The sequence below is a fragment of the Ambystoma mexicanum genome, chromosome 1q (genome assembly GCF_040938575.1).
Source record: "Ambystoma mexicanum isolate Mex_15411 chromosome 1q, UKY_AmexF1_1, whole genome shotgun sequence".
Classification (NCBI taxonomy): domain Eukaryota; kingdom Metazoa; phylum Chordata; class Amphibia; order Caudata; family Ambystomatidae; genus Ambystoma; species Ambystoma mexicanum.
In genome coordinates this window covers 621,064,480-621,076,686 of record NC_090922.1, presented here as the reverse complement: position 1 = coordinate 621,076,686, position 12,207 = coordinate 621,064,480, and the positions used below count along the sequence as shown (strand labels likewise).

Here is a 12,207-nt window from a genome sequence, read left to right as displayed (position 1 = left end):
AGATGTTGGTCCCAAAACCTCAATTATTTACCTAGGTTTATTTATCAACTCTACCCCATCACAAAAGAACACGTTATCTACCCGTGGTAACGTACTTTCGATTGGATGTTCCTCCCACGTATTCCTCATCTTTTGATAATATCTTTCCAGCTCTAGCTGCTTCAGAAATATTTTCTCGACAGAGGGTGCTGTGTGCTGTGTCGTCGAGTCGATGTCCCGCGAGGGCCTCTGTTCAACTGTCGATGTCATCATCAGTATAAATAGCGCACGCAGCGCCTGTTGGCTTCAGTTCTGTTTCCACCCCCTTCCTGTAGAGGAACTACAAGACGTACCATAGAGCGTAGCCTCCAAGAAAGCGTAAAGACATGTAAATTCTACATTGGGGTAGGCTAGGAGGGGCGATGAGGAATACGTGGGATGAACATCCAATCGAAAGAACGTTACCATGGGTAAGTAACTTGTTCTTTGAATGGATTGTGTCCTCCCACATATTTCTCATCTTTTGATAGACCCCCAAAGCAGTAATAATTTGGTGGTGGGAGTATGAATTTTATTTTGTCCTTAAATGTGGTCATGGACTGGATGAAGGTCCACTTTCCCAAATGTTCCTTCTTGACTGGAAGATGATCCAGGCAGTAATGTTTTACAAAAGTGTGAACAGACGACCAAGTGGCTGCTGCACATGTCTTTTACTGGAATACCTCTCTGAAGAGCAGCAGAGTTTGCCATGCCCCATGTAGATGTGCCTTTAAACCTTCCGGCGGGTCTTTGCCCGCTAACCTGTAACATTCCCCAATAGCCACAATAATCCATCTGGCTAGGGTCTGTTTTGTCACAGCTAAACCAAATTTAGGAGCTGTATAGCCAATTAATAATTGGTAATTCTGATGAGTTTTGGACGTTCTGATATATAAAAGCTGAGAGCTTTTGTGGGTCCATCCTATATAATCTTTCCTCCTCCTTTCCAGGATAAGGAGGTGGCTAGAAAGATGGTACAATAATATTTTGCTGTAAGTGGAAGTCAGAGACTACCTTTGGTAGAAAAGAAGGTTTCACCTTGAGAACAACCTTGTCTTTATAGAAAACTGTGTATGGGGGTTTACAGGAAAGTGCCTGCAAGTCGCTTACCCTGCCGGCTATGTCATTGTTATTAGCAAAACACTTTTCAGAGTTAACAGTCTTAATGGGCGCGAGTACTGGCTCAAAAGGAATGAATGTTAGACATTTTAACACCAGGTTAGGATCTGATATAGGGACTTCGAATGGAATTGGTGGAAATACATTATTAAGATCCTTTAGGAATTGAATAATCGGAGGGATTTTAAAATAGGACTCCTCCTCCGAAGAGGGCTTCCAAATTGAAAGTGCTGCCAGAGAACCTTTAATTGTTCCAATCTGGAGCCAAAGATTCACCAAATGTAACAAAAAAGAAAGCGGCATAGGTGTATCACACAGAAAGGGATCCACATTCTTATCCCTGCACCAGCTGCTGAACTTGTTCCAACGGCAGCGGTGCTAAGATTTTGTTGCAGGCCTTCTGGCCGAAAGCAAGATCTCCATTACGTCATCCGGGAGGTCCCGATCCTTATATCTCAACCTCTCAGAAACCATGCGTGAACATTGAGTGTCTTGACCTCTGGATGGAGAACCCGTCCCTCTCGCGAGAGAAGTTCCTCTATTTGTGGAAGACTGTTAGGAAGAATTCTCAGAAATGTGCCAATTCCCTCTACCTTAGAGACCCCCAGCAACTTTGCTGGATTTTGAGGACTTGATTTTTTTTTACCTGGAGAGAGTGAGACCCCCCTACCTCCCCCACTCATGTATTTTAATGTGATTTTGAACACGTTGTTTCTTTTGGTTATGGAGTCTGCCAAACTCCATAGGCATCATCTTTTACATTGTGTCACACAGCACCTTCAGTGCAGTGACACAGGGAAGTCTTTCAGATTTCCCAAAGGTTTAAATACCTTCTCTGGGATAAACTACTGTTTCCCAGAGCAGTAAAGTGAAATTGACTTTAGTTACATTTGTAACGTTCTAGACCCAACACACACTATTTTACAATAGGGTGCTGGAGGGGTTACCTAGTATCCCCTTTGTCTAGCTTCTCATGTAACATTTTTATGTTACCTTTTCATCACTGAATGGCTGGTGGCAGTGGTTTACGTTTTACTACCATTATGGGATTTTACCGCGGGCTGCGTTCGCACCCCTGGGTGCCATTTTTGTCAGAAATGGCCCTGGTCTTCTTTTTTCGCCATTTCTTTGTGGAAAGGTCCTTCTTGAGATTTACTTTGCGCGCCAAACCAGGTTTGGTCCCTTTATTCCCTTTGTCTTTGCCGGGCTTCACAAGTGAAACCCACCTCTGGCTCCAGGGTGTCTTGCGGGGGCAGGAAGTGAGGGAGGTGCCCAAATGCACTCTGTGGTGATTGGCCGGCTGACTGTCCGGCAAGGACAGCCACCCTGCCCGGTGATTGATAGCTAGGCTGGAATGAATGGGAAAGTAAGGGGGAAGTGGGCCAACTAGACCAGAGATGACAGCTGACTTATTTAAATCATAGTAGCATTATATTTATTGTACAGATACAATCGAAATTATACAAAAGATTTTCAACAGTTGCATTCATATAAAATTCAGCTCAATATTTCAAACAACACATCCCTCCGTACACTATTCATTCATGACTTCTTCATGCATTCATCATATTCACATAAATGGAGACAAAAAAGTGATATATCGTTAATATCACAGTTGCAAGTCAAACAAATGTCAATTTCGCAATCTATTATTTTACGATGTGACCCTCTGTCTAGATTCAAGGGGTTGGAAAACTGTTGTCAACATGTTTCGGTTGAGTTCTCTCAGCAAGGGTAAGGTCCCCTTGTGCAATAATTTTATATTCAACCTTCTTCAGGATGGAGTGCAATCGCCAATTCCGCGTTGCCTCTTCGTAACGTAAAAGAGTTGGGGGGGTGTGGCAAGAGAGCCTTGTTTCTGGGAAATAAAAAATATATGAAAGACTAAATTAGTCTCAATATGTCATCTCTGTTTATTTACAACCCTTTACTGGGTAAAGGATACAGCTGTATTATTCAGCTATATGGTACCACCTCACCTCCTCTGGATTATATGGGGCCGGGAAACAGGATTATCAGGGGCCGGGAAACCGGTGTAATGGAGTTGATCCTGTCGTGAGTGCTCCCATTTGTGGCGCTTTACGTCGTGTTGGGTGTCCTATATTGTAAAAGGACATGAAACTCAAAGTGTTGTCTGCAGTAGAGTAAATGGTTGCGGCATATATTGCCAGGTTGGCTGATACTCAATGTTTAAAATTTCTTGTAAACCCAATATCGTGGAGCCAAAAACAGATAAACTGCCAATTTGTCTATAAGCGTGGTTGGTACGTCTGCAGAAGAGGAGACAAACATACCAGAACAGAGTGTCACCTTTTATATGGTTTTACCCTATTGGTACATACGAATAACTAATTGTCTTACGAGAGTGGATTGCTTACTTTAGACGGCCGCCTGCTGCGGACTGAAGGCTGCAGGTTACTGGGTGCCGACAGATATTTTTGTCAGGAGGCCGTGGGCTGGGCTGATGTGCCGCACGTCAATGGAAACCTCTCATTTCAGCTATCGGGCTGCCAAAATATAAAAGTGTATTTGGCGTCATTAGTAATACTGCTCGAGCCGCCTGTGGTCCTGTGCACATCCCTGCGGTGGCTGGATATGGGTTGGTTTGCTTACCTTGTAATCGGAAAGTGATTTATGGCCGGCTGCAGGGTTCGGGCAAGTCGCCAGTGTCTCCTCGCTTGTTCGCTGTAGCTGCCGTTGCTAAGGTAACATTTGATCATGCGCCGGGTCCGTCTCACGTGGCCGCTTGGAATTGTGGGCACGGGAGTCCTCATAGAACGGGACTTGAGTGTCAGGAGCGGGCACAGATCCTGCGGTTCTGCAATTACGCACAAATGTGTCGTGTAGGGCCAATGTAGTTCAAATGGGAAACAGAGTTCCTAATGCGAACTTAATACGGTATGAATGATCTTAATTAACATAGTTCCTCGGGAAATTGGAGTAATACTTACCTCTTGTTAGAAGGTACGTTACATATGGAATTATGGGCAGTGTAGTCCTGATGGGGGTGCCTAGATGTCATCCTCATAGGTTCAGGTTTAGTGTAGTGTCATGGATGACATCATGCCTAGGAAGGCGGGGAACCATCTTCCTAGGCATATCATGTCCAAATCATTAGGTTAATTACTGTTTAGTGCATTCCATTCTATTGAAATGTTTAAACCGTGTTGTACCGTATCAAAGGAAATAAATCCATTTTTGTTTGAGACGGTGTAGGGCACTTTCCATATCTCCGCCTCTGATTTTTGTACTTATGGATTGCAATACAAACCATTTCATTTCGGTGTCTTTATGGTTGTTTCTATTGAAGTGATCAACCAAGGGTTTGTCTGGTATGTGGTTCCTGATACACGAGCGGTGCTCCGCAATTCGCACCCTGACTTCTCTGGTGGTTTTCCCTACATATAGCAGGTGACATGGGCATGATATGACGTAGATGGCATTTTTGGTTTGGCAATTGGTATGACTTTTCATCGTCCAAGTCTTGGCCCCATACTGGAAACTGTGTTTGGTCTCAGTCAGGGGGCATACACTACAGTTGCCGCATTTGTAATGTCCAATAATTGGGGGAAGTCCCCATTGGTTCATAACAGTGTTTTCTTTTAGTTTCTCACGGTATGTGTGGACCAACTTTTGCCGTAAATTGCAGTTGCGTTTGAACGCAAACATAGGTTTTTTGAATAGGGTACCTGGGTTTTTGACTAGGTCCCAATTTTGATTAATGATTTTTTTGATCGCGTTACTGATGGGGTTATATGTGGTAACGCAGATTAGTCTCTCGTTCAATTTTTTGTCCTTGCCTTGTAAGGTGAGTTCTCTGTGTTGGCAGCTCTCTTAAGATTGTTTTTGATCAGGTGTTTCGGGTAACCCCGTGTACCCAGTCTTTCTTTTAGTTTGTGTGGCGTGTGCATTGTAATCCTCTCTGTCTGTGCAGTTTCGTCGGATCCTTCAAAATTGTCCATATGGTAAATTATATTTGAGACTCTCCGGGTGGAAGCTAGAGTAGTGGAGTAGGGTATTCTTATCTGTGGTTTTATGGTATAGTGAGGTGGCCAGATTGTTCCCTTGTTTTTTAATCATCAGGTCCAGGAAACTTACCTGGTCTCTGCTCCATTCAATGGTGAATTTGATATTAGGGTCACACGTGTTGAGCCACTTGTGGAAGGTGAGTAAGGATGTGTTGTCACCTCGCCAAATGAAACACGTCGTCGATTTAATGATGCCACATCTTGAGTTGTCCATGTGTCTGTTCTTGTAAGACTTCCGCAATGTGTCTTGATTCAAACTTGGCCATGTATAGATTGGCTACATGGGGAGCAAAGGTTGCCCCCATGCTCACCCCTTTCTGTTGTTTATAGATTTGATTTTTGAAAAGGAAGTTTTCTTTCATGGCAAGCCTAGAACATTCTAGTATAAATCCTGTTGGTGGTTTGTGTGGTCTTTTGCGTGTGTCTAATGCGTGTGTTTAATGCTTCCAAGCATTCCATTTGAGGAATTGACGTATACAAAGCCTCAACGTCCATGGTAACTAGGAGGTCTCCTGCTTCTATGGTGACACCTTGGAGGATTTAGATCATATCTGTGGTGTCTTTGATGTAAGAAGGCATAGCCAGAACAAATTGTTTAAGGAAGAAATCGCTGTAGATGGATAAAGGTTCGAGTAGAGAGTCTATTGCTGACACAATTGGTCTGCCTGGTGGGCTATCAAGGCTCTTGTGTACCTTTGGTAATGTATAAAAAGCTTCTTTCTTTGGATATTTCTTGTTGCGAAATGTCGCCTCATCCGGGCAAATCCATTCTTCTAGTAGGGCATAGGCTGTGAGGCTTTTGATTTCGTCTTGTAATCTTTCAGTGGGGTCTTGATCTAGTTTTCTATATGATCTAGTGTCATTCATTAGTCTGGTCTGGAATTGCCTGGAGGGCCATAGACATTAATCAGGCTTCCCTTGTATTTTTTCCTGGAATTAATGGGAGCAAGCTGCATAAAAGGCAAGGCTTTTTGGCTTGGAAGGCAGAGTCGACCACTGGATGAAGGAATCCGAAGAAGAACTTGAAGAGGACGCCTGCTGCAACTCCTAGACCGTTGGTTTGCCCGGTGAAGCCCTGCTGCTGTGCTGAAACTCCGAAATCGTATTGACACAGAAGCTCCTGCAAGGACGACTTCTCCCTTTATGTTGGTGGGACCAATCAACTCCAAAGTAAGCCAGCTGCACATCCTCTAGGAGCTGGTTGAAATTCCACAGAGTTGCTGCTGGAAACCGAATAGCCAGGGAGAGGAACACCAGTTAGTGTGCGTTGTTTTTAAGCTGGCCAAGAGCTCAAGGAAGATCCTCCAGGACTCCCAGGAAGCAGGAATGACCGAGCCTGAGCCCCCTTAACAGAGTGCAGGACCCCAGAATCACCTCGACAGCCAGGAACCACAGTGTTGCTATTTGTGGTAGACGCGAGAGGCTGAAACACCTGGTTGCGAGCAGTGACCGTCCCATTGCAGTGTAGAATGCCCAGAATACCTCCCTCACGACTGAGGCCCAGAACAGTGAGATCCGCAGAGCTGCTCAGGAACAGAAGTCATCTGCTGCCCTTTTTCTTCAATACAAAGGTACTGTAAAAGTCTGAGAGCACTTACCTCTTGTTGTACCGTTCCTTGTATCTTCTACCCCTCACAAGTCTAAATAGCTTGTGACCCTACATTGATTCTTCCTTTGCTTCAAAGACTTCTAAAACATTGTGCAAAGACTTTTCTTGCTTACCTGCAAGTAAGTGCTTCAGCCCATATATACTTTTGCCCACTGACTTTAGCTTAGCCTGTTACACTGAAAGACTTGTATTGGAGGATACAAAAGTATTTGCCTGCTTGGGAATATTTGTGGTCTCTTGTATGTTCTAATAACCTTTTCCTTTGACATCCTAAGAATATTCTAAATACAACAGTGATATATTAATGTCCCCAGAACCCTAGCTCGTGAAGTCACCTGAGGGTGTAGGTTGTGTTTGTAGGACATCCCAAAAGGCTATTTACTGATTTAGAAATATTGAGTGTGTATTTTGCGAAGTATATTTGAGTGTTACTATTATATTGCCCCCTTCTGAAGAAGGCTTACTCTAACTGACTGATAAATTAATAATTGTTTATTCAAGAAACCTTGTGTGCAAGAGTTTATATGAATACTTGTCACTGTGAATCTCTGTGCAACTCCCCCACAGCTCCCATTGACCCCTCTTGAGATAAGCCTGGCTGCTCAATCACGCTACCAACCTGTGTAGTACAGACCTATACCAAAGGTTAGGTTCCTATTGCCAGGAGGTCAGGGTTGTTGTAGTGCACCCAAAGGGTATTGTATACAATCTTGCCTAACAAAGACGCCTTGGAGGGCAGATGGACATATCCAGAAAGGCCGGGTACCACGTCCTCCTGGCCCAACATGGGGCAATTAGGATAATGGATTTCCTGAACTTTCTCAACCTCCTGATCACGTGAGGAATGTCGGGACCTGGAGGAAACACAGAATTTTCAGTCCACGTAGTGGACTGAAAATTCCCAGTCCACTACGAGCGCGTCCGCTAGAGCTCCTCTTGGATTAAATTCCCTGAAGCAGAACAGTTTGCACTTCCGGTTGACACTGGAAGCGTACAGATTCACTTGCGTGGCTCCCCAAACGGTGAAGATCTCTTGAAGGACTTCCTGAGCTAGTTCCCACTCGTGGGAGACTGTGCTCTGCCTGCTCAAAGCGTCTGCCGCCATGTGCTCCGCTCCGGCTAGGTGAACTGCCAACAGAGAGATTCCTTCTTGAATTGCCCAGAACCAGAGCTGCATTGCTTCTCTGCACATGATCCTACACCTCCTCTCTTGTTGAGGTAGTACATAGCCACTGTGTTGTCCGTCATTATCAGGACATTCTTTCCCTGTACAGAGGACAGGAAAGCCTTCAGCGCTAGTCTGATTGCCCTCAGCTCCAATATGTTAATTTATAGTTTGGACTCTGGTAGAGACCAACGACCGCCGATTGTCAGATCGTTGGTGAGGCATCCGTAACTACCATTATCTCTGGCCATGGTTGCCGTCCTTGCAGGCCCACGGCATAAGATCCTGTGCGACTCTGTTTGGAACTTGAAGGAGGTCTGACATTCTGCCTGAAAATTGGGAACACTGTGCCCTGAGAGCCCATTGGAGGGATCTCATTCTCAGGCGAACCTCTGGGACCAGGAAAATGCAGGATGCCATGAGGCAGAGAAAAATAAAAAAAATGTTAAAAAAAAAAGAAAAATCGAAGGCTGGGAGACCCTGGGCACTCATTTGAGGGCCATCTGTAGAATGTGCTGAGCCCTCACCTCGGGTGGCGAGGCTTTCCCCAAGGTGGTATCCAGTATTGCTCCGATAAATTGGGAGTCCTTGTGATGGTATCATGTGGGACTTATTTTTAATTGAGGGAGAATCCCAGTCTGTGGAGAGAGTGGCAGATTACGCAGAGATGTTCCAGGGTTTATTCAGGTTAACGTGCCCTGATCAGCCAATCGCCCAGGTAGGGGTAGACACGAATCCCCACTCTCCTAACACTTTCTGCCATCACCACCATTAACTTGGTGAAAACCCTTGGGCGGGGGTCAGCCCGAACGGCAGAACTCGAAATTGATAATGAGAATCGGCAACCTCGAACCTCAGGTACCTTCTGTGATTGTGATGGATACGCACATGAAAATAAGCATCCTGAAGGTCCAATGATACCATCCAATCCTGGAGTTGGAGGGCCTGGAGGATCTGAGAAAGGGTAACCATCTTCAACTTGTCCTTCCTGAGGAACTTGTTCAAGTTTCTTAAGTCCAACATGGGTCTCAATCCTGGGTCCTTTCTGGGAATTAGAAAGTACGGGGAGTACTAACTCTTGTTCCTCTCCGCCACAGGTAGCGGTTCTATTGTACCTTTCTCTAGCAGGGTAAACATTTCCTACACAAGGAGCGGACAGATGTGGGATTTTGAAAGAGCTGTTGCCCGGTGGATGATTTGGAGGACTTTTTAGAAAAGGAAGGCAGTAACCCTGGGGTACCGTTTACAGTGCCCAAACATCTGAAAAAATGCCCCGACATTCTTGCAGATGCTGTGAAAGTCCGATTCCCACAGCGGTCTTGTGGGTTAAGGCCTCAGAGTGGTTTTGAGGAGGCTGAAGCAGCGGCTGAGGGTAAACCTGTCGCTGCTTGGGCTGCACCACTCCCTCATCCACCACAAAGGAATATTCTCTGACCTTTGACTGGCCTGTCAACTCTCTCTACCGAATGAACAGTGGAATCAAAAGGACATCGACGAGACGAGACTGAACAGAGCGCCCTCGGTTGAGAAAAATGTATCGAAGCAGCTGAAGCTGGAAAGATATCAAAAGATGAGGAATACGTAGGAGCACACAATCCATTAAAAATGTGTGATTGCTCGATCGGTGGAGAAGGTCGAGCAATATGTGTGTCAGGGTTCCTTATTTTCCTCGCAACACTGTCAATACTGTTAGGGGTCCATGTAAAAACGTTCTATGTTAAATAGTTTAGATTTTCACCCAGAGAAAACATTTGAGATGGTGCTGGTAGCAGTCTTTTCATCGTGAGCAGTATCAGGAAGCAGAGAGGATCAGTCAGCTGGAATATAGGTCAAGACCAAGAGACTAAACTAAATGCATTCATTCCTAATCCAAAAGTTGTAATTCATTTTCTGAACTGAGGCTAGTTAGGAGATTGCTGAATGCAGTGAAATGGGAAGAAGTGTTTTAGTAAACTCAGAAGTCCCGTAGCTCAGTGGATTAAATCACACGCAGGAGAGGAGTTATTAAGTATTCAGTGGGTATAATACATATTAACAGTGGCACGCGGGCAGACAGCGTTGTGACAGATACTAACCCAACTAATGTCATAACTCATTCTTTAGGGTAAACAGCGTATTCATTTTTGGTTCGGAGTTGGAGTCTGAAGGTTTACGATCGTGCGCGCAGTAGTGGAAGGCACCGGCAAATGTACCGTGCGCCTCTTCTTTTTTTGTTCATGTCAGTTAACATAGTATGCAGTAGTGCTGTCAAGACATGTATTCTCGGCGGAACTGCAATTACGCACAGAAATCATTGCGTGCATCGGCATGGTGCAAGCAGCTGAAAAGATATGTTTAAGTTATAATCACAATTGAGCAGAGGCAGCAATTTTAAAATATTTATTTCGAAAAGAATCAAGACACAAGCAGAAATGTAAACTTCAGAAGCAGCAACCAGAGAAAATTCCAGCAGCATAGGTTTCTACATACAGCATATCAGCAGCCAGTAACTATATACAAGCCTATCAGCCTTAAGGCATAGGACGCAGGTACTGAGGGGAGCTTGGGTTTAAAATAGTTCTAGAGTTAGATAGCAGCACACTAGAACAAGTAACCCGTTGAGATTTATTATAGGTCTTCTTCTGAAGAGTCCTGTCAGGAAGAGAGCAGGATACGAAGGCAGTAGAAGATTTGCATTTTTTATTTTCTCCACTTCCCATTTCCCCTTGGGTTTGCCAGTTGGACAATTGTAACTAGAAAGATTTTTGGGCTGGCAGACTAGGGGGTTCTGGTGGGCCATCGTCACTCTTGCAGGAACAAGATTGGGCAGACCTGACAATGTGTCACAGATTAAAAAGATCTGTGTTAAACACTGTCCATTTTCCATAACCCCTTGGATTAATTTTTACACAATGAAGGTGGTACCAGCATTATTATATGGTATGGAGACGACCCGAGTTACATCTATATGGATTGGGGAGTTGTGGAAGCTAGATTGTGGTGTAAGGTTTTGAGGCTTGAGGCTTCTTGACTCTATACCAGTCCATACATTACATTTTGAATTAGGTTTAACTTTGCTAAAGTGTTAGCTATATTAGAAAATTCTGACCCTGTACTGAAATGTAATGGTCCCTGTTCATTGTACGCTGACCTTGCCAAGGTTATGCAGACTGGCAGGTCAGTAACACTAAAAAACTTTGAAGATGAAGTGTTGACAATATTAGCTGAATGTAACCTCCAAGTAGCGGAGCTAATTTGTGATACAGTTAGGCTAAAAAAGAAACATGCTTGATTTTGATTGGATCTGCACAACTGATAGTGAATTCGTACAAACTATATGAAAACCTGTTCTTGTGGACAAGAGAAGAGGCACACTGACACTTTACTTGAAAACATTCCCTAATTGCTATTGGAGTACTTTTAATTAAATGTCTTACATACAGGTGAAGTACTGCAAAGGACTTCCCTAATAATGTTTCTGCAGGGGAGTGTGGCTGCTGTAAGTGACAACGTGTCCTTCAAACAAGATTTAATGTAATCATTTAAAGTGAAACCATGCGACCGTTAGTAAAAGAACTGCGGGCTAAGTAATTGCAAGTTTTTCAGTTCATCGAATTATTCACATTTTATAATAGTCACGAGCAGGAGGTGACTGGTTTGATATGTAATGTGATTAAATTGCTTAAGGCAGCGGGGCTAATTGAATTACGTATTTAAATAATAGGGACTGCCGATTGGAACCATAATTGCATTTTACTCTAAGCATAGACACCTTAAATTCGGGAGGGATTTGGTTTTTGAATTGCACCTTACTCTAAGCATAGGCACTTTAAAGAAGGATCTGGTTTTCTAGTAGCGTCCAAAAATGCACTTTTGTTATGCAAGTGGACGGTCAAATGAGGGGGTGTGGGTTAAGATTAATGATTGCATTTTATCTTGTAAATCTGTTTTTAAATACAGGACGTATCTGGGTGCCAAATTTTGTATAAAAATATACTTTAGATATGTATACATTTTGTTTGGATATAAAGGAAGGCTGGACCTCAATCTAAGCATTTGCACTTCAAATCCTTAAACGATTGGATGTTTGGGACTGTATAAAACTATTTTAAAAAAAAAGATTGAGGGGAGGGTCATTGAGAAAAAACAGGATTGTTTAGGTTTTTTAAAATAATTTTTGGGAATGTATTTTACAATTTTGTGTGTCCAAATATGTATTTTTTCTTCCCGACTCATCTTTCTGTTATTAATGTGATTGACGTAACAGAGGTGATTTTACACAACTAGTA

At 43.7% G+C, this 12,207-nt stretch overlaps 1 protein-coding gene across 2 annotated transcripts in view; it reads right to left on the bottom strand.

Annotated features, from left to right (window-relative positions):
• The window catches only part of FAM20B (FAM20B glycosaminoglycan xylosylkinase), a 357,456-nt gene that overhangs the window by 141,832 nt on the left and 203,417 nt on the right, over positions 1–12,207 (bottom strand). The gene's annotated exons all lie outside the window — the stretch shown is intronic.